Source organism: Lissotriton helveticus, chromosome 1_2 (genome assembly GCF_964261635.1).
Source record: "Lissotriton helveticus chromosome 1_2, aLisHel1.1, whole genome shotgun sequence".
Lineage (NCBI taxonomy): Eukaryota > Metazoa > Chordata > Amphibia > Caudata > Salamandridae > Lissotriton > Lissotriton helveticus.
In genome coordinates, this window is record NC_136058.1 from 404,611,089 (window position 1) to 404,634,071 (window position 22,983).

General features: G+C 50.0%; 1 long non-coding RNA gene across 2 annotated transcripts in view; it reads left to right on the forward strand.

Annotated features, from left to right (window-relative positions):
- Nucleotides 1-22,325, forward strand: part of LOC144807969 (uncharacterized) — a 56,572-nt gene extending 34,247 nt beyond the window's left edge. The window contains exons 3-4 of one of the 2 annotated variants that reach the window (XR_013606543.1): nt 21,726-21,894; nt 21,990-22,325. This is a non-coding gene — a long non-coding RNA (uncharacterized LOC144807969). The remainder of the gene's footprint in view (nt 1-21,725; nt 21,895-21,989) is intronic. The other variant, XR_013606544.1, reaches the window with a different exon arrangement.
- Nucleotides 22,326-22,983: the final 658 nt, after the last annotated feature.

The following is a 22,983-nucleotide window of genomic DNA, read 5'->3' on the forward strand; positions in this document are numbered from 1 at the left end:
CAACGATTAAAGCGCACTCTACATGAGCAGTCTCCTCTTCTACTTCTCTCTTTGCTGGTGTGCCTCTTCATCAGATTTGCAGAGCTGCGACCAAGCACTGCTGTCTGGAAGCTGCCAACAATGCTGACACCGCTGTGGGGCAAGCGGTGCTACGTAATCTTTTTAAGTAAGGCGAGCCTCTGTTTCTTACCTCCTCCTGCACACATTGTATATATGTATATATTTCTGCTTTTGCAGATGTGCCCATGTTTACTGCTATACTGTAATATACGTATATGTATTCTCTCGTACTCCGTTTACGATTTACTTTTGGTTTACCATGCACAATTCTCGAATTACTTCTATCTACCCTGATTCAGGCATGTGAATCTATGAAAGATACCCCAATACTGGAGAAGAACATAAGTTACTTACCTGAAAACTGTGGTTCTCCAGTATTGGTATCTTTCATAGATTCACATGTGACCCACCCACCTTCCCTCAGAAGCTCCCCTCTTCTCCTTGGCTCTTATGCCACACTTGTGCTCAAAAATCGGAGAGCCTGAGCCTCTGATGAGAAGGTTCCAGAGGGTGCTGTCGCCTTATTGGCTGGAGTTTGGACCATATCTAAGGACTTGGGACAAGTTATTAAAGTGACAAGTTTTTTCCTGTTAACTTCTATGTTACAATACTTCCTATTGCTCTTTTAGCTATGCTTTTGCTAGGCTATTGCTATATTGCTATTTATTCTATGTACCGTGGGACTCCCACTTCGGCGACGGAGATTCAAGCATGTGAATCTATAAATGATACCAATACTGGAGAACCACAGTTTACAGGTAAGTAACTTATATTCATTTTCCTGATCTTCCCGAGCTGGAAAAAGCAGTTAGAGACCACCGTCCCAATCTGGGATTTCATAGACAGATCGCAGCGATTGTGATGCCAAGCCTTTTAGTTGATCTAGATGGTATGGGTGGGTTTTCCAACTCAGTCGGCCAAAAATTTGAGTTCCAGGGCCAACCAATTAGGATCATTTCAGTTTTGTCTGGGTTTAAATGCAGGTGGTTGCTGTTCATCCAGCTATCAATATGTCACATGGTAGTTTGAAAGTTACTAACAGAGGCTGCAGACTTGTCGATTTCCAAGATCAGTTGATGATCGTCTGCGTAGTTGAACGTTCATACCTTTCTTTAGCCTAAGGGTTGAACTAGAGGATACAGATACAGATTGAAAAGGTGCGGTGACTGGGAGGAGCCCTGCGGCACCCCACAAGTCAATTTGACTTTAGAGGTAGAGAATTGGGCACAGTGAACAGCTTGAGTGCGATCCTCTTGGAAAGACGTAAGCCACTTAAGGCCCTGTATCCCTGCATTACTCACATTGTCCACCAAGAGGACGATGAAGACTCTGTAGAGGAAGGTTAGTCTCATCTCTTTCATTTGTGGGGGGAGGGTGTCATGAATACACGTGCCTCTTTTGGACATTGTTAGCCCCCACTTGTTGCCTGGAAAATATTGTGGGTTCGACTGGAAGTGCACAGAGTCCCTTCCAACCAGGCCTCCTGTGCCAGATCTCATTCCCTGAACTGTTCCCGTCATTTCCACAATTGGCACCCCTTTGGCTCACATATAAGTTCCTAGTAAAAGGTACCTCTGGAACCAAGTGCCTTGTGGTTAAAGAGGGTCCCTAAGGGCTGCAGCACAAATTATGCCACCCTAAGGGGTCCCTCACCTAGCACATGCACACTGCCACAGCAGCCTGAGTGTCTTGGTGCGGACAAAACTGAAGAGCCAACCTGTGTGCCATACCCATGAACACTGCTAGAGGGGTGTCTTACCCATATCTCAGGCAGGGATTTAAAGTTCACAGATGTATATAGTGCCACTCATCACCCGTGAGGGTTTCCAGACGCTGTCTATGGTCACGGGGTGATAAAGTGATTTGGCCAGAATCACATCACAGGATGTTGCGCTGAAGCAGAGACTCGAACCCTGATCCCCAGTTCCTGAGCCGGCAGCTCTGGCTGCTGCACCACATCCCCCCCTTCCTGTGAGGGCATATCTGCAAGAAATGCCCCTGATGCCCCTGCAATATGCTAGTTGATTCCTGGATATTGCAAGTGACCAGGGAAGTCATAGTGAGTACATAGGCTGGACACTCGTCATTATGAGTTCGCAGCTCCATGATGGCTTCATTGAAATATGTGATGTTTGGCACCAAGCATCTCAACACAATAAACCTGCACTGATTTGTGTCGATTTTATTAAAAATTGCACACAGAGGGCCCCTTAGAGGGGTCCCCTGAAACCTACCAATCCTTAGTGTGGTCATTGACTGGCCTGAGCCAGCCTGCTACCACCAGAGTGTGTTCTGACCTCAGGGGAGAGTGCCTGCGCACTCTGAGGCTGAGAACAATGCCTTTCCTGGGTGGAGGTGTTCACGTCTCTTCTGGACAGGAAGATCCATCCGTGGTGGGGAGCTTCAAAGGTCTTGCCTCCTTTGTAATGCGACCCCAGCCTCTCCTGTTCGAAGGAGCTGGCCTCCATCCTGTCCTCACCCCTTTTTGGCAGCAGGACAGGTGGGAAACCTTTGATAGAAGAGGAGATGAGCCCCCCTCTGCCAACTCCACCTCTCGGGTGCTGGAGGCTAGGTCAAGTACAGTTTTCAGTGCCCACCATCTTGAAGATGATGGGGCTTATCCAGTTAGGGCTAGGACTGTGTCCTCTCACAGAAGGTGAAAAAATTATGCAGGGGTTCTGCCCAAATAACCCTCCCAAACCTGGGCTAGGTACGTCACAAGGATGAAAAAGTAGAACAAAGGGGTTATAGAGGGATCAATTGGACAACAAACTTTATACACAAGATATATTTAATTACCTTGTAATGTACAATTATTTGTAAAGCATATGATTTCACAGATTTACAAACACAGATATACGCATCACAGGACAAGGTGGCACAACAGCAAAAATAATATATAGATTATACATATTTACAATATATATATATATATATATATACACATCATACAAATACATTATATACATTACATATAAACAAACAATGTGTACCCTACAAAAGGAAAGAAAAATAATTAGGATAAACAGTATTCACTATAACCTTAAGTGATATAAAGCTATAAAGGAAATCCTCTCCGCGCCTAAGTTGTAAATTCTTTATACACAAAAATATAGAGAAGAAGGCGCCAGAAACGAAACACAATAAATCAATATAAGGGGACTCCTTAGAATGGTGTCGACGCAGTCGCGGTCGCGCTTCCGCCAAATATTTCTTTAGGCTTCATCAGGACACGGGTACTGGTGTACACGTCCTCAAAAATGAGGGCGTCTACTCAAATGTCCCAAATTGCGTATGCCAGTTCACACGGGGCAAGTCTATACTTCATTCAGCTCCTTCTGGAAACAATCTCAGTGAGCAGAGCCACGGCAAATCCAAAGAACAAACACTCAAACCTGCACCCATCCGCTAAGTCGGATCTCACAGAAGGTGGGCATGTTAGAGTGCGTAGACACCCCAGGCAAAGGGCCCATTGGACACTACCTGTCACTCCCTTGTAACGCCCTTAAATCAAGTTTTTAGGTGGCATCCCCAGTCCATGAACTTCAGTTCCTGACCACCTAGTTCCCCCAAGCCGCTGTTACTAACCTGTAAGCAGCCTCTGTCCGATTGCCTTAGTCCCCCTGTATTGGGTTTCCAACCTTGAACTTGCAACTGCACCCCGGCACCCACGTGCCGCTGGTGGTGCACTGTTGATTCTGAACTGAACCTTGTCCAATACTGACCTTAACTTCCGAAGAATGGTCTTGTAAGTGGATGTTGCCTATACGTATGTTGAATGTTTTCTTCACCCCAGAGGTTAACATTGCAAAGTCTGAAAATTGCACGAATTATCCACTTTTTATATTGGACAGTACTTATATTGTAAAACATATTTACTCTAGATGAAATTCTGTGGTTCTGCAAAATAAATCTAACCAAGTATCATTTTATAAATTGATATCAGATTTATTCATTGAGTGTGTGTCATTTATTGCCACTGTGTGTACAACAGTGTGTGTCATTATTGCCACTGTGTGTACAACAAATGCTTAACAGTACCCCCGGATACATCTAACTGCTCCCCCACACTACCACAAAAGAGCATTAGTATCATCTACTTTAGCCTCTGTAAAACTCTGGGGATCCACTGGACTCTCTGCACACTATGGTATACTATATTGAGATTTGCATTTGTCACCCCGAGAGGGATGGGTATGCTCAGACGTGAGTCTCATGCTCTCCACACCACTGTAGTCAAGCTATCCTGGCTGAAGACGGCTGAAATGCCAGAAACCGGTCCTCGGAAGCTTGATTCCGGTCCAGGGAAGGCATTGCTTGGCAGTTCGGGCTGGACTGTTCCCATGAGGCACAGGGTCAAACGGATTTGCATATGGCCATGTCTGAACTGAGGTGGTGTGGAGTGCAAAAAAACGATGGATTTAGGCCCAGATCTCTGTACTGGGGTGAATGTATGACATTGTTCTGCATTCTGTCCATCAATTGTTGTTTTTGCATACTATATTTAGACTCACACTCAGACAAGCTGGATGTGGAGGGACTGGGAAATGTCTTGGAAAACCCAATGTACCAGCTCCCGCTGGATGTTGAGGAGGCCACGACCATTTATAATAATTGGCTTTTGGATGCCTGTGATCAGCTTGTTTCTCACAAAAAATGGACTCCCAACCGGGCCTCTCCTGCAGAGGTGAATTGGCGAAAATTTTATGACAAACCAGAGAAGGAGAATTACAAAACTTGTATTTTCAGTTACAAGCAAGCTCTTTTGGAAGCTAAAAAAAGAGTACTTCTCGTTACAAAATACCATGGCCGAATCCAATTCCAAAGCATTGTTTAGAACTATTTTTAATGTTTTAAGTTTTATAAAGCGCATAGCTGCCCCAGTGACGGGGTGTCCCAGCGCTAACTAAGCCATGGCTGAAACACTTCAAAGGAAAAAGAAGAGCCTAAGCTGGAAAGAGCCAGGTCTTTAACGCCTTACGAAAGGCCAGATGGTTCTGGAGTCCTCTGATAGATGTAGGAAGAGAGTTCCAGAGGCGTGCCGCCTGAACTTTAAATGATCGACCGCCCGCTCTAGCTCTGAGAAAACGGGAAGTGCAAGCCAGGCCCGCATTAGCCGAAAGCAAAAAGCGGTTCTTTACATAATGGGCCAGCAGATTCGCCAAAATCTGCGGTCCTTGGTAGGTCAATATTTTATGAGCCACACACAAAGACTTAAACTGGATTCTTTTCGCTATCGGTAGCCAGTGCAATTTAGGCAGAAGGTGCGAGACTGAGCAAGATCTGGGCAAAGCTAGCAGGGCGCGAGCTGCTGGATTCTGGATTCTCTGCAGGCGGACAATACAGGACTTGTTGATGCCTAAATATTAGGAGTTCCCATAGTCCAGCCTTGACAAAATTGTAGCCTGAAGGATGATTTGGCGAACTTTTGGTCCAAAATAGCCAAGTAGGGGCCTCAACCCTCTTAGGAGACCAAAGCAGGATCCAGACAGGGCCTTGGATTGCACATCAAATGAAAGTTCGCTATCGATCGAAAAGCCCAAATATTTTACAGCCTTCTTTGGCTGGGGTGCAGGTTTAAGTTTGACAGGCCACCACTGTTCTGACCAGAGGGAGCTGTCTCTACCCAGCACTAGAAGTTCTGACTTGGCAGCATTCAGCTGTAAACAACTAGCTGCTATCCAGTCAGAGATAGCTACCAAGTCCTCTTTCAATGTGATGAGATTGTCTTGGCAGTTCCTCGAAAAAAGTGATGACTAGCTGGGTGTCATCGGCGTATGAAACCAATGACAACCCTCTGCTTTTTGCCAGCAGGACTAGGGGCTGTACAAAGATGTTAAAAAGTGCAGGGCTCAATATAGAGCCCTGAGGAACCCCGTGTTTAATAGCATGTGTGTGAGAATGAAACGGTGGTGCCACCACTTGAAATGCTCGACAGATTCTGCCAGGACTGAGTTCACATATGCCTCAGTAACCTTAGCCAGAAAAGGAAGCTGGGAAATTGGACGAAAGTTACTCGGGTCTGATGACTCCAAGGAAGGCTTTTTTAAAAGTGGAATTATTTTTCTAAACTAGCTAACCCTGCCACTCCAAAGAAACAGGGGATGCAGAATTTTGTAATAAAATAGCTGGCTTTTTTAAAAACTAAAGTAGAAACAATTTTTACCTCACTCGATGGTCTAATCAATGATACTGATTTCAATCTAACAGAATCATGAAGCTTAGGTGCCCCGGCAGAACTACTGGAGCATTTCACCCCGATTGAGAAAGCAGATTTGGTCAAATTGTTGTCTATGCTAAAATCGGGTGCCCCTAGTAATCCGTGTCCTGCTGGAATTGCTAAGCAAATTCCGGAAACCTTTGGAACGGCTCTCACACCCCTGTTTAATGCAGTTTTACGGTCTGGAATTTTTCCCAAAAATTGGAAAAAGGCTCTGTGCTTCCTCTTCTAAAGAAGTAATTTCTTGGCCCTAAGGACCCTGTTGGACAGGCCGCATGGTCGGGCTGCCCCCCCTCCCCGCAGTAGGACCGGGACCCTGGCTCTCCCTGCATCCCCAGCCAGAGTCCCTAAACGACCACCCGAAGTACCCTGCAATCCCTCCACTACAAGACACCAGCCCCGGACCCAGCTGGCCCGGGTCACCATCCACACCACGACATCGAACCGGCCGCCATCTTGGGGCACTGCAGCACGAGGCCGCGTGGCCTCCACTCGACCCTAACCCTGGGCCCGGCCGGCCCCGACATCGGGGCACCAACCTCCCCCCAGGAGGCAGAGTGACCACTTGGCAAATCAATGGGAGAAGGAATCGTCAACGGCTCCCCTCCGCCAGGTGTCGATCACCCCCGGCCGCCCTGGGCGCTGGCTCCACCCCCCTGCTGGGTGTCTGGACTCCCTCATCCCGGACCTCCCGGCCCCCAGGCGCGAGGGTCCGGACATCAAAGGGGACCAGACCTATAACTGGGGCAGTGCCAGACCAGGAAGGCAGTTGTATCCTGGAGTCGAGAGACCCGAGAAGAACTCATCCGTGACTGGCCTGCTGGCGCTGCCGCGGCCCTCTGCCTCGTGAAACCATCGTCTTGGCCTGCTGGCGCTGCCGCGGCCCTCTGCCTCGTGAAACCATCGACTTGGCCTGCTGGCGCGGCCCTCTGCCTAGTGAAACCATCTTGGCCTGCCGGCGCTGCCGCGGCCCTCTGCCTCGTGAAACCATCGACTTGGCCGGCTGGCGCTGCCGCGGCCCTCTGCCTTGTGAGACTACCATCTTGGCCTGCTGGCGCTGCCGCGGCCCGATCCACAGACCCTCCAGCTCGAGGATTGTGAGCTCGCCCCTTACCACTACCTGTACCGATCCGGTACCAAGACTGTCCCGCTACCCCCTTTCCCTACAGAGACTAGAAGTGAGAGGACCCCCGGGTCCGAGATATCCTGTATCGCTGATATCCTTGCCTTAAGAACCTTATATAAAGCATTGAACTCGACTTGGTGTGGTGCCTGTTTGTGGGGCGGGAGGTAACTTGTCTGTACGATCACCGGAGACGGTCCCCCTCGGGGATCTCTCCCTCAGTACCCGGCCGACCCTCAGGGTCCCCGTCTAACATTGGTGGCCAGCGACGGGATCCGAACCTACGCATAATCGTACAGAAAGTCACCCGACCCACGACACACGACCACCATGACAACAGAGAGCGGAACAACGGAGAAATTCCAGATGGAAAAATTGGAAGACTACAACCACCGAGAACTGAAGCAATATTGCATGGAACTTGGTCTCCCAACCACGGGTCTGAGTACGAAGGAAGACTTCAAACGAGCCCTAGAAGCCTGGGCGGAAACGGGTACGGCCGTACCCCGAACACAAACGACCGAAACGAGCCCCGCACCAACTAAAGAAAGAGCGGGTCTCTCCCTGGAAGAGATCCGAGAAAGAGAAAAAACCAGACTCCACGAATTAGAACTAGCCCGACTTCGCTTGGATGGAGAACTCAAGCTGGCCGAACAAAAAATAACCCTGGAACACTTACGGCTCAAGGAAGAGCGAGAAGACAAGCAAAGACAGAGAGAGCTAGAGGAAAAGAAACTAGAGTACGAACATGAGCGCGATCTCAAAGCACTGGAGATCCAGAAACAGAATAAAGACCTCGGGCTCCCCGAACGACCGACCCCGTCTGCCTCGACCGAACCCAAGGTTCACATCCCCAAAGATGTCATCCATCCGGGAATACCACAAGAACGATGATATACAGCAGTGGTTTAAAGCCTATGAGGTGGCAATGACCTCCCACCGGATTCCCCGAAGCGATTGGGGAGCCGGATTATGGGGGAGGTTTGTCAACGAAGGGCGGGACGCCCTGCTGCAACTCCCGGACCAGCTGATGACCTCCTACGACCACATGAAGGCCGCCCTCCTCACTCGATACGGGCTCACACCTGAGATGTACCGCCAACGGTTCCGCGACTGCAAACGGATTCCGGGTACAACTTGGGTGGAGTACGTGAACTTTTTTAGCCGAGCCTTCGAGGGGTGGATCAAGGGCAACAAAGTAACCACCTACGAACAACTCTTTGACCTTATCGTATGGGAACACCTGTCGAACAACTGCTTCGTGGAGCTCCGGCAACACCTCCTGGACAGTAAGCTAACCGACCCTCGACAACTCGCCGTCGAAGCCGACCGGTGGGAAAGCACCCGAGTTGGCCGGAACGCACCCAGCGAATTATCCAGACCGTATCGCCCCCGAGGGGGAGGAGGGAGTCAGGGTCGGGGGAGAGACCCCGGCCCCTCGTCACCCCCCAGAAACCCCTCGACCCCGGTTGGCCGAGGAAGCCCTGCCGTCCGGGCCGGTTTCCGGGCCAACATTACGTGCCACAGGTGCCAGCGACCCGGCCACTACGCCAGTGATCCCAACTGCCCAAAGAATCCGAACACTACCCCCCGCCAAGTTGCAGCGGCGGCCCTAGGGGAAGAACTAATCCCGGAAGACCAAGAAGAGTACGAGACCGATCCCTCTGAATGGGCGCCCGCCGCCATGGCACTGGTCTGCTTAGGGGAGAGAGACATGATTCCGCGGGCCCCCCTTCCCGCCAACACCCAGAAGTACGGTCAATGGGTCAACATTAATGGCCGCCGGGCGGAAGCCCTCCGCGACACCGGGGCCAGTGTAACGGCGGTCCGACGCCACCTCGTCACTCCCGACCAAATCTTGCCGAACATTCTTTGCCCTGTCCGATCAGCCGACAACTCCGAAAGCCTATGCCACATGGCCTGCGTCCCCTTCGAGTGGGGAGGAGTAACAGGGATGTTAAAAGTAACTGTCCGCGATGATGCCCCCGTGGACTGCCTCCTAGGAAACGACCTTGAAAGCTCTCCATGGGCAGCTGTCGAACGGAGGGAGCACCTGGGGATGCTTGGCCTCCCCGAATGGGTCTGCGTCACGACCCGGTCCATGACCGCCCGCGCGGTCCCCAGCCCAGAAGAGCCCGAGTGGCCAGAACCTCCTCCCGCGCTCATCCCAGAGGAGGCCGCCCCAGGAGCCAGTCCATTGACCCAAACCGAAGAAGGATCCGACCAGCTTCGGGACGTCCCTGACCTGGCACAATGGCGGCAGGAGGGAGGCCCCACGCAGGAACAATTCCGGGCCGAACAGAAAACCTGTCCCTCTCTCGAAGGACTCCGGCAGCAAGCCCTGGCCCAGAGCACCGGGGATACCTCGGGGGCCCACTGGATCTACTGGGACCAAGACCTGCTCTACAGCGAGCAGAAAGTGGCGGAACTAGGGGCCAGTCGGGTGCTGGTGGTGCCCCTTCGCTTCCGAGACTTCCTCCTGAACTTAGCCCACGATGTCCCCCTTGCCGGACACCTGGGGCAGGATAAAACCTACGACCGCCTGGTGACCCATTTTTTCTGGCCCCACATGCGAAAGGATGTCACCAACCACTGCAAGGCCTGCCCCACCTGCCAGGCCAGCGGAAAAAGTGGCCGAAAAATCAAAGCACCATTGCAACCCTTTCCTGTCGTCACCACCCCGTTTGAACGAGTGGGAATAGACATTGTGGGGCCCCTCGACCCTCGAACAGCCCAAGGACACCGGTTCATCCTGGTCCTCGTAGACCACGCCACTCGCTATCCCGAGGCCATCCCTCTTCGGACGGTGACGGCCCCCGTGGTGGGCCGGGCCCTGATGGGGATCTTCTCCCGGGTGGGGTTCCCCCGGGAGGTCGTCAGTGACAGGGGCACGAACTTTATCTCCAGATATATGAAGTCTCTTTGGCAACAATGCGGGGTCACCTACAAATTCACGACCCCCTATCACCCGCAAGGAAACGGACTGGTCGAGAGGTTCAACCGCACCCTCAAGGGGATGATTATGGGCCTAGAAGAACCCCTTCGACGCCAGTGGGACGTGCTACTTCCCTGCCTCCTGTTTGCCTATCGGGAGGTCCCGCAGAAGTCCCTCGGCTTCAGCCCATTTGAACTCCTGTACGGGCACCCCGTCCGGGGCCCCCTCAGCCTAGTCAAGGAAGGTTGGGAGCAGCCTCCCCAGAAAACTCCCCCGGACATCTACAGGTACCTCCTGGCTCTCCGCAACCAGACCCGGCAGTTCCGAGACACCGCCAAAGCCAATCTCGAGGCCAGTCAGGAGGACATGAAGAGGTGGTACGATCAGCACGCGTCCTCCATTGAGTTCGAACCGGGACAACAGGTCTGGGTGATGTCCCCGGTTGAACCCTGTGCACTCCAAGACCGATGGTCCGGGCCCTTCAAGGTAATCGAACGCAAAGGGCCCGTCACCTATTTAATCGACATGGAGACTGCCCGGAACCCCCTACGGGTCCTCCATGCCAACAGGCTAAAACCCCATTTTGTGCGATCCGAGCTCAGCCTCCTGATGGCTACCGATAATGGGACAGAAGAAGACTCCGAACCCCTTCCGGACTTACTGAGGGCCTTCGAGCAGGATGGCTCAGTGGAAGGGGTCCAGCTCTCTGAGGCCCTGTCCCCGGAGCAACGCCAAGACTGCCAAACGCTCCTGAGGCGGTTCGCCTCCCTGTTCTCCCTCACCCCCGGAGTCACCCCCTGGTGCCTCCACGATGTGGACACCGGGGACAGCCCTCCTATCCGACACCGGGCATACCGCGTACCAGACCGGGTACGAGCCTGCATCCAGACCGAGGTGTCCAAAATGCTGACCCTGGGGGTGATCGAACCCTCAGACAGCCCCTGGGCAAGCCCAGTCGTCCTGGTTCCCAAGGCGGCCGCCCCGGGCGTTGCCCCTGAGCTCCGGTTCTGCGTGGACTATCGGGGGCTGAATGCAGTTACCAGGACCGACGCTCATCCCATCCCCCGGGCCGACGAGCTAATTGACCGGATGGGGGCCGCCCGCTACCTGAGCATCTTCGACCTAACAGCGGGCTACTGGCAGATCGGCCTCACCCCTCGGGCCCAAGAACGATCCGCCTTCTCTACCCCAGACGGGCACTACCACTTTAAAGTCATGCCCTTCGGCATGAAAAACGCCCCGGCCACGTTCCAACGGCTGGTAAACCAGGTACTGGCGGGCCTGGAAGACTTCAGCGCCGCCTACCTGGACGACATTGCTGTGTACAGCCACCAGTGGACCGACCACCTCCGCCACCTGCGGGAGGTTCTACACGCCCTCCAGCAAGCCGGGCTCACCATCAAGGCCAGCAAGTGCCAGGTTGGCCAAGGGTCCGTGACCTACCTGGGACACCAAGTGGGAAGCGGGCTAGTGGCTCCTCTCCAACTCAAGATTGCTGCCATCCAGGCCTGGCAACCCCCTACGACCCAAACGGAGGTCCGGGCCTTCCTGGGGCTCACCGGATACTACCGGCGGTTCGTGAAGGACTATGGCAGCATCGTGGGGCCCCTCACAGAGCTCACCTCCAAAAAGAGCCCCAAAACCGTCAACTGGACCCTGGACTGCCAATCGGCCTTCGAGAAACTAAAGACCGCCATGTGCACGGCCCCCGTGCTCCAGGCTCCCGACTACAGCCGGGAATTCATTGTGCAGACGGACGCCTCCGATCATGGTGTGGGGGCCGTCCTCTCCCAACTCAACGCCGAAGGGGTCGACCATCCGGTGGTCTTCATCAGCAGACGCCTCTTGCCCCGAGAACAGCGCTGGAGCACCATTGAGAGAGAGGCCTTCGCCGTAGTCTGGGCACTCAAGAAGCTCCGGCCATACCTCTTCGGCACCCACTTCCGGGTGCAAACAGACCACCGACCCCTGCAATGGCTGATGCAAATGCGGGGGGAAAACCCGAAGCTGTTGCGCTGGTCCATCTCCCTGCAGGGGATGGACTTCACGGTGGAACATCGTCCAGGTCAGGACCACGCCAACGCCGACGGCCTGTCACGCTTTTTCCGCCTCAGCGAGGAGAGTCCCCAGGAAGATGGCTGACTCTCCCCGCCTTCAGCTGGGGGGGACGCATGTTGGACAGGCCGCATGGTCGGGCTGCCCCCCCTCCCCGCAGTAGGACCGGGACCCTGGCTCTCCCTGCATCCCCAGCCAGAGTCCCTAAACGACCACCCGAAGTACCCTGCAATCCCTCCACTACAAGACACCAGCCCCGGACCCAGCCGGCCCGGGTCACCATCCACACCACGACATCGAACCGGCCGCCATCTTGGGGCACTGCAGCACGAGGCCGCGTGGCCTCCACTCGACCCTAACCCTGGGCCCGGCCGGCCCCGACATCGGGGCACCAACCTCCCCCCAGGAGGCAGAGTGACCACTTGGCAAATCAATGGGAGAAGGAATCGTCAACGGCTCCCCTCCGCCAGGTGTCGATCACCCCCGGCCGCCCTGGGCGCTGGCTCCACCCCCCTGCTGGGTGTCTGGACTCCCTCATCCCGGACCTCCCGGCCCCCAGGCGCGAGGGTCCGGACATCAAAGGGGACCAGACCTATAACTGGGGCAGTGCCAGACCAGGAAGGCAGTTGTATCCTGGAGTCGAGAGACCCGAGAAGAACTCATCCGTGACTGGCCTGCTGGCGCTGCCGCGGCCCTCTGCCTCGTGAAACCATCGTCTTGGCCTGCTGGCGCTGCCGCGGCCCTCTGCCTCGTGAAACCATCGACTTGGCCTGCTGGCGCTGCCGCGGCCCTCTGCCTAGTGAAACCATCTTGGCCTGCTGGCGCTGCCGCGGCCCTCTGCCTCGTGAAACCATCGACTTGGCCTGCTGGCGCTGCCGCGGCCCTCTGCCTAGTGAAACCATCTTGGCCTGCCGGCGCTGCCGCGGCCCTCTGCCTCGTGAAACCATCGACTTGGCCGGCTGGCGCTGCCGCGGCCCTCTGCCTTGTGAGACTACCATCTTGGCCTGCTGGCGCTGCCGCGGCCCGATCCACAGACCCTCCAGCTCGAGGATTGTGAGCTCGCCCCTTACCACTACCTGTACCGATCCGGTACCAAGACTGTCCCGCTACCCCCTTTCCCTACAGAGACTAGAAGTGAGAGGACCCCCGGGTCCGAGATATCCTGTATCGCTGATATCCTTGCCTTAAGAACCTTATATAAAGCATTGAACTCGACTTGGTGTGGTGCCTGTTTGTGGGGCGGGAGGTAACTTGTCTGTACGATCACCGGAGACGGTCCCCCTCGGGGATCTCTCCCTCAGTACCCGGCCGACCCTCAGGGTCCCCGTCTAACAGACCCGAATAATTATCGTCCTATCTCTAGGCTTCCACTACCTGCCAAATTACTGGAAAAATAAATAAATAGCCAAATCAGCAACTTTATCTCTGCCAATAACTCCTTGGACCCATCGCAATATGGGTTTAGAGCTTTTCACAGTACGGAACTGGCTTTAATAAAATCAACCGAGGAAATCAGAGAAGCCGTGGATAGGGGAGGTAATGCCATCTTAATCCTCCTGGACCTATCCGCGGCCTTTGATGCGGTCCACCGTAAGGTCCTGCTGAACAGGCTCTCTGATATTGGTGTGAAGGGCTCAGCATGGAAACTGCTACATTCCTTCCTGTCTGACAGAGATCAGACGGTAGATTTAGATGGCAACACTTCGGAACCCTTCTCACTTCCCTGCGGGGTGCCACAGGGCTCGGCGTTGAGCCCTATGCTTTTTAACATCTAAGTGGTACCCCTGGCCAGTGTCATCCAGTCGTTTGGTTTCCAGCTCACCTCCTATGCTGATGACACACACATTGTGCTATCACTGATGGAGGGAGCGGAAAGGTAGGCAGGGGAGAGGTTTTATAAATGCATGAGCTCTATTTCCACCTGGATGTCGTCCAACTGTTTAAAACAATAATCCCTGGGTCTGGACCCCGGATTGGTGGCCGGAGGATCTGGGATCGTGCCCTACACTCACTAGGAAAGCTAAGAATTTGGGAGTCATGGTGGATAACAAACTCACCATGGGGGACCAAGTGAATCAGGTAACTTCAGCAAAAAAACCAAGTTCTTCCTATCGTCCGACAACCTAAGGATGGTTGTCACTGCACTCATTATGTCCCGTCTGGACTATTGCAACAGCTTCTATCTTAATGTTCAGAAACAACATATGAACAAGTTGCAACTGGTCCAGAACGCGGCAGCGAGAATGCTGACGGGAACACGTAGGTTTGCTTTGGTCAAAGGAGAACTTAAGAAACTGCATTTACTCCCAGTTCCACTTAGATCACGCTTCAAGGCACTTTGTGTCGTCTTTAAGGCGGTTAATAGGATTGCTCCGGAGTTTCTTAAAACCAGACTTACATGGTATGTTCCTACGTTCCTCCGGATCCAAATTAGTCCAAACCTCCAACTTTAAGAAAACTAATCGGGGAGGCAGAAGTTTTCTCCACTGTGCCTCCAAAGCATGAAATGAACTTCCGTTTCATCTCAGAAATGTGCTAAACCTTTTTTATTTTCGCAAGGGTTTGAAAACCTGAATCTTCTCCCACTAAACAGCTGATGCTCCCGAGGTGACCAGTACTCAGCGGCAGGACATCCTAGGGTAGCAGTGCGCTTTACAAGTACAAATAACATAACATAACATAGACACACAGACACACACGCTCTCTCACTCACACACATTCTCACACATGCCCACCCTACCTCACATAAGAAAAATATAATTAACTTCTAAATGACACCTTCAACTAGGACCATTAGTAAACAGGTTCATGCAGAATTCAAAAGATCCTACTTGTAAGGATATCTGTGCAGTCATCCCCATGACAGGAAAGAAGAAATGAAAATGAATTAATAAAATGCTTTAGGAGGCTAAGCATTCTTAAATTAAGAAATGAATGAAAAATAAGCCAGGAATAGAGAGAAACAGAAAAAGAAATAAGAAAGAGGACAAAAAAAAGTAAAATCTATCTATATAAATAAAAATGTAACTGTTCGTTGTTCAAAATCTCAAATCTCCGAAAGTACTCCACCGATTGCTTTGAAATTTTGACACACCGTTGGATCCGAAAACGGGCGTGTTTTTATATACACAACGTTGGATTCAAATACGTGCGTGTCGAATACGTGCGTGTTTTTAATCGAAACCCCGAACAGACCCTATCGATTTGGTTGATGCGCAACAACTACAAGGGACCCATAGAGACAATAGTCTACATATATTAGGATGGACAGTTGGTGTCAGGATGGCAGACCGTGAAGTGGGTGGAGGAAGGGGGGAGGAGTTGGTTCAGTTTGTAACATAATTTAAAAGAACACTATGCAACCGTGACCTGCGGTTTTGTTACATGTTATATATTAAGGATGCGTCCAAAAGCTACCATCTGTACTGATTGTTTCTGTTATATTAACTGATGTGATGTGATTTAAACATGTATCAAATTGATATCGATAAAAACTGGATAACAAGCAGCAAAAAAACATGAGTACTTGCTATGATACATGTACTACAAACTGTGGTTTTCGATACAGTTTGTTTAAAAACATTTTTAAAAAAAGCTCAGGGCCAATCTTTAGAATTGTGCGGTTTAGATCTAGACACGATTGCTTCTCACAGGGACAATTATATGTTGCGTGTTCTGGAGTCGGCAAACCAGACAATCTCTACATCTGCACAGACAATGGAACAACAAAAAATATTGTATACCCACAAGCATATTAGAAACGTGCGTTTACTCTTTTCTTTCTTTTCTATTTAACCAGACTGAGCCACAGCAACGCGTGGCCGGGTACAGCTAGTAAAGATAATAAAAACAAGGGAAATAGAAAGTACGAAAGAAAGAAATGAGGCTCTCATATATTATATTCAGTGGTGCTTGTAATACGGCGGCCAGGATATCCGTCACGTTTGTGTCTAACTAACCCTGCCAGCGAACTCTAAATCAGGCTCTTGACACTTTGCAATGTTGCTGCTGTTAACTGTGCACCATTACTTCCGCAGAAGTCACGGGCAAGAGACACCTGGCCGCCTGTAACATACTTTTTATATTTACAAGGGTGTGACAACACCGCATAAACAACAAGTGCAGATTAAACCGCTGGGTTCAAATAAACCCACACACACACCGTAAGATTACGCTGTACTAAACACACAAGCCTCAATAACAGGTAACTAATACAAAGACTGATGGACATAATGAAGTGGACCTAGAGATACATGCATAGCACAGAAAAGATAAAGGTCTTGATTTAGAGTTTGGTGAGCAGGGTACTCCTTCACAAGCGTGGTGGAGTATCCTGTCCAACAAACGGATGGTCTGCCTCACCTAAGCAAGTCTGCTGGATTGTCATGTGTCCAGCCTTACTTGAGTGGCATGGATGTAAATACATTGGACGGCTCTTCCTCTCTAGATCAGGCTGTCTGATGTATTTTTCTCTTATTCAGGACCACCAGGGAATACCTGGCAGTCGTGATGAGAATTTGTTTTTAAATGAATCCCACTTCCTGGGAGAAAATTAATCAGGGAGAAAGTTCCAAGAGTGTGAGGGTGATTAGTTGTTGGTTTTTAAAAATCAACTCCAGATTTGGAACAAAAGTTGGTGAATGGCCGCCTGGAAACATCCCCAAGGGATCCAGAGAATTGTAGATCAACTTCCTATAGATGGTCGAGATCGCTTTTTCGGTTGGGGATTAGTTAGCAGCTGGTACTCCAGTGGGAATGCATCAGGCAACTTCCCCCCTTCCCGGATGTGACCTTGCAGAGCGTGACCCACCTGCAAATGTCAGAACCGTCTTTGGTCACCTAATATACCTTTGTTGTAGGATTGTGAAGGACACAAGTGCCTGTCTCCTCCACACATCGCCCAGCCGTTCTAAGCTAATCAATCCCCATTTTGTAAAGCCCTGCAATCCTCCCACTACACTTAAGAGATCACCATCATACAGTGGAGTCATTTCAGTCCGCTTACCTTCTCAGCCTAAACACTTGGTAGCCTCTCTTCACACCCTTACCACTGTTTGGGTATGAGTAGGTAGGGCGCACTCATACTTTCTTCGATACAGCACGGCGTGGGGTAACCTCTCTTGCCCATGGCCAATCTATCTACCCGGTAAGCAGGATCCTCACAGTCTACAAAAACCCAGTTGTTGACTGCCACCAGCTGCGAGGCCCAGTAATACTTGCGAATGCTCCGGACCGCCAGTCCACCTTAAACTCCCCTCTGCATCTTACTCAGTGCGAAGTGCCACCATCCCACAACAGGAGCCAAAGTTCTCAGTCTACCTTTTAAAAGAAAATGTCTGGTGGGATCTTAAAGGACGTTTTTTGCACGATGTACAGGAAACCCTGAAGGGTCATCACTTTAAATAGGGCCACAAGTGTGGGGCATCCCAGCGAAGCCGGTCTAATTTCGGGATTATGTTCCTGCCTGTGGCTCTCTTGTAATGAACACGCCCAAATATTTAAAGCCATGTAGTGCCACCCGAACTGTGCACCTAGAGTCCAGCCGCAGGGTCCCTGCCACCAGCAGGAATATTAAGGACGTCTTCCAATTGATCTTATATCCTTAATAATCTCCAAATATGTGAAAGATTTGTTGGATTTGTTCACTCGAGAAGGCTGATTACGTATCCTACACCAAAACATCAGTGTAGAGGGAGATTCTCTCATCCCACTCTTGATCAACTGGAATACCCCATATGAGAGGTCCTGGCGAACCCATGCATGTGTGAAGAGCATAGGAAACAAGAAACATCCCTGTCGGACGGCAAAGACTCGGGAGACTGTGTTATTGACGTGCATGCACTCTAGAGGGGCCGCATTCAAGAGCTTGACAGCAGTGCCACTGGTTCAGCAAAGGAATCCCCTGTTGCGTGTAGTACTCCATTAAGGTATCAGAGATTTAAGTGCGTTCCCTGGTGTGGCATAAAGCTACTGTCCGCAGGCAGATCGCCGGGGCCTATTGAAGGACCTTAGTCTCAAAATTAAGCAGGGAGATAAGTCGATAAGACCCACACTCAGTTGCTGGTTCGTCCTCTTTGGGATGACTGCCACCTCAGACGTTCTTTGGTCCTCCGGGAGGCACCCTTATTTTCAGGCAGTCTGAAACATACTCTGGAGGTACTCCCTGATTTTATCCATCATGCTTTTATATAATTCTAACGGGAGCTCATCAGGTCCCGTCGCTTGCCCTGTTTGCAAGGTTCCTATTGTCTAATTTATTTAGTCTAATGTCAGGCCTTGGTCTAGTGCGTCTAGGTCCTTATTTGTTAGCATTGGCCGGATCAGGTCTTTCAGGAAGTCTCTCCCAGTATTTCCGTCCCCTTGTTGTCAGTGTCCTCAAAGATCCAGTTTCGTCCTTTGTCTTGTCTCTCTAACCATGTAAGCAACTCATTGGCTTTATCTCCGACCTCATAGAGACAATGCTGGGTAGCCAGCGCATGAGTGCACGCTATTTTCCATTAGTGCTCTTAATGTGTGCTGCTTCAGTTCATGGTGTAATGGGAGAGAAACTGATTCCCCACTTGCCAAGCGAACCTCCAGGAAAGCACATTCCTTGTCCTGAGCCTCGCACTTCAATTTACGTTCCTTCGACATTCTCCCAATCAAGGCTTGTGTCTGGCCTCGAATCACTGCCTTGAATTCACCCTATAGCACTCAAGCTGATTCAACAGGCCTCCCATTCTCCCTAAAATAGAATTCTGCTCTATCTCTCATACAAGCTTTGAACGTCTTGTCTTTTAAATATCACGGATCAACCCCTGGGGGTAGGATGAAGTCCACAACCGGACCATCGAGTTGCACTTTCACCAGCGAATGGTCTGAGATTCCCCCTGCTGTGTGCATAGCAGCTCTAAAATCAACTTTATGGACAGTCTGCGTGAAAGGATGGTGCAGGCATGCCAGACTACCATGTGCTGCAGACAGGTGCGTCCGGTTCTGATACCCTCTTCCCCTCCAGGGGCATTTAGGAGTATCATGAATATAGTATAGGTGCAGTTCTGTCACTCCAGTCACCCCAATGCGTGTATGCTCTGTCGTAAGCGTCTTATCCTTCCACAGGATGAGTCAGCCTTGTCTGGGTCTCTTTCCTGTTTCCCGGCACTTGAATGGCACGCCAGAACACTCGAGAGAGCAGTGACCCACCAGCAGGCTTTTGTGGAGCGCTTTTGTCCTGGGTAGGGCTGCATTCAGTAGGGCACCCACTCTGTCTTTTCTTTGCAGTTGCCTGAAGATCAGCAGTCCTAAGGTAGCAGTCACACCTGGCCTGTCGGGAAGTGCAGCCCCTCTGGAGGCCCGACCGTCAGCAATTGACCCCACACTGTGGCCGGCTGGACCACAGGCGTAAGCTCAGACAGGGTGTTTGACACTGGAGTAGTTGTAGTCCCTCATGGGCCTCTGACACAGAGTAGTCAGAAATTCAGCAGCTAAAAGCCCAACACAGGCTCCCCAGGAAGCCAGTAGATTCAGACCCTGTTGTGTTAGGAATTTGGCAAATGCAACCTTGAACGGGCTGTTGGCAGCACACAATCGTCCAACTGGGCCTCAACAATCTCGTTGTTGTAGAGTTTTATTTTCTGCCTTGAACTGTTGGGAGAGTCTGGGTGGGGGAGGGGGGTGCCCCAGACTACCTGGTCCTGCTGGATGGCTTTCCGGCTCGCCCTACAGATAAGGAGGATGTGTCGGACCTTGCTTCTTCCAGGACAGCCTTGTCCTCCTGCTGGATAGTCAAACTCCCTTCCCTTTCTTACCAGACAGGCAAGCTTCTAGGCAGACTTCTAGGCTCTTCAGGACAGGTGCACAGCTTCTCCATAAAGTAATTCAGCCTGTAGGTGATGTCCTTTCAACTTAGATAGACTGTCAGGCTGACACCATCCCTGGTGGCACAGCAGGCACGTGAGTACTTTGTAGAGCACTTTATTCCTTGGTAACAGAGGACTTTGAACTAGGGTATAATAGATGGTCCCACTTGTATACACAACTGGCAGGCAGGTGATGCTGTTTACTCTGTTGCACTCTCACATTGCTTTTATGCTACGCACACCAACACCCTAAACACGCACTTGATGTTAGTGCAAAGTCTGGGCACAGGTATAGAAATGGAGCATTACATGGGTGTGTCAGGAGGACGCCACTCCACTGACCATGGTGAAAAGAGGGTGCATTGCCACCACCGCTCTAGCTGTTAAACCCATGACAGTCCTCTGCCTTAAATAAGGGCACACTTGGTGTGACCCTCCAGGTCACAGGACCTGTCCAAGACCTCTCATAGTCCCTTGTTAGAAGTTGCATAGTACTGGGGTGGCAGAAAAATCTCATGTAATTGTTTTTTTAAACTTTGTGATATATTTACCCCAGTAACGTGCAGTCACAAGTTTGACGCCATGGACTAGGGAGTTGCCACGAGGAACAGATTCTTCTGCTTGCTTGTCAATCCACCTGCCATTCACTATTTCATAGTGTGTTTCTGCTTTTATTTACCACTAGTTTTAAGCAGGTGGTAGATAAATGCATGTGGTTGGTTGGGGGGCGATGGGTGAAGCAGGGGAGGGAAGGGTAAAGAAATGTCTGACAAAGGGAAGAATTGTATGTTTGCCCCAGTTTGTAAAAAAACAGCATAAGTCTTGGCTGCTTCTGCTGCACCCAGAGTCTTGTGCGTCTTTTCAGTCTAATTTTCCTGTCTGGAAAAAAATGGTGTCCTGTTTTTCTGCACCCGGTACATCCAGGTGCAGAAAAACCTAAAAAAGGATAATCAGGTGGAATAAAGTGAGCACATGATATTACTCCTTAATTTCATCGCCCTTGATTCATACTCTGGACCATAGTTGAGGGATAGGTCTAGGCATAGTCCTCGCAGCACACAATAGATTTGCTTGAGGCAGAGGCCAAAACTCAAAAGTCAGGAAACCAGATACAAGTAGGTGGTAACTCAGGGCAGGGGAAATATGCCTGTTGTCCATGGAGGGGAAATTCCCGTCCCAGAAATCTAGATTATGAATTAATTATTAGTATCCTTTTTTAAATATCTGTTTGGTGCCAGTGCATATGACTTTAATTTCTGCCTTTGGGATTCAATGTTACAACTCCATAGGGTGCATGTATCCTTTGTGAGCTTAATGAAATGTTGGAAATTCTATAAATCCTCACTCCTACATCCAAGTATTCTCAGGCTACCATTCTACACTCTGCTCTGTCTGAAAAACAGCTCAACATTTTCAAAATTCTGCATTGATTTGGCTTGTACATTATATTTTTGGAAATTTTCTTGTATTAACTATTTAATTTTAATACTATAGGTGATTGAAATTACTGACGAAGAAAGCAAGATTTAGTACCAGGCAACTGAAGTCAGTGCCATAAGAAAGATTATTTTGAAAAACTGAAGGACATCCAGCCTTCTACGTTTAAACAATTTCCAAAATCTAGGTGTGGCGAGGAAGTGGGAGCTGAGGAAAGTACTATACTGTAAGTGAAGTCTCTAATTTAGTATTTCATTAACCCAGAGCAAAGCCATATCTGTGCACAGAATAACCTTCATCTAAAACATCATGTAATTCCAGAGAGGAAGCACACACTGCATAAAAGAAAGTTATAACAAAAGGTTTCTTCTGCAGACCATCAAAGAAAAGACGCTGAAAGAAGACTCCGAAGCTGACACGTTAACTACCGAAAGATTGGAAAATCACCTTTGTTCAACAACCGTTTTTAAACAGTTATGCAAGTTTGAGACTATCTGCCTCTGGGTAGAAAACCACGACCCACTCTGCTCACTCTTGCGAAAACCTTAAAAATTCACCACTTTATTTTGTTCATGACCATCTCAGATAGTTTCCTTTTTATTATGTACTGTTCTGTAATTCTATGTAAATCGCCTCAACATTATCTGCTGTGCGTGAGTGATATGTAAAACTGTTAAAGATAAAAATGGATTAAATGAGCACAGTTGCGCTATAGGTAATGTAAATAGATCCTCGTCTTCAGAACTACAAATCTTAACCTTACACCAAACATAGAAAGGGTAAAGGAACTGATGTTCTGAGACTCGTGATCCACAATAGTACTGTGCACGTTCTAACGCCCTCAGTTACTGCCATTACGTCAGTGCAAAATGCTACTTATCCGTTTAATTATTAAATATCAGACTAACACCTTATCACTGCACTGCTAAGAACATATACAAATAGATTTGAGAAAATATTCAGTCACAAAATAATTTGCTGCCGGAGAGGCTATAACCTAAAGACTATTATCTGCTAGAAACATTTCGACAGGTGTTACAGGGCTGCTTTCAGACATATTTTCCTCAATTCAAGTGTTAAGAAGATTACACACAATTTCTTTTAGAGATAAATGCTGAACATTATCTAAACAAGCCTGACTCTAAAATCGGGTTCCCTCTTACCGTGGCATGTAAGCAAGAAAAAACTAATTGTAGAGTTATTAACTCTAGGTATACACCTTATAAAAACACGGACTGTGAGAACAAATTCAGTGTTCAAAAACACCTCAATGAAGGCAAAATAACATAATTTGGGGAAAAAAGTTACATGTGCC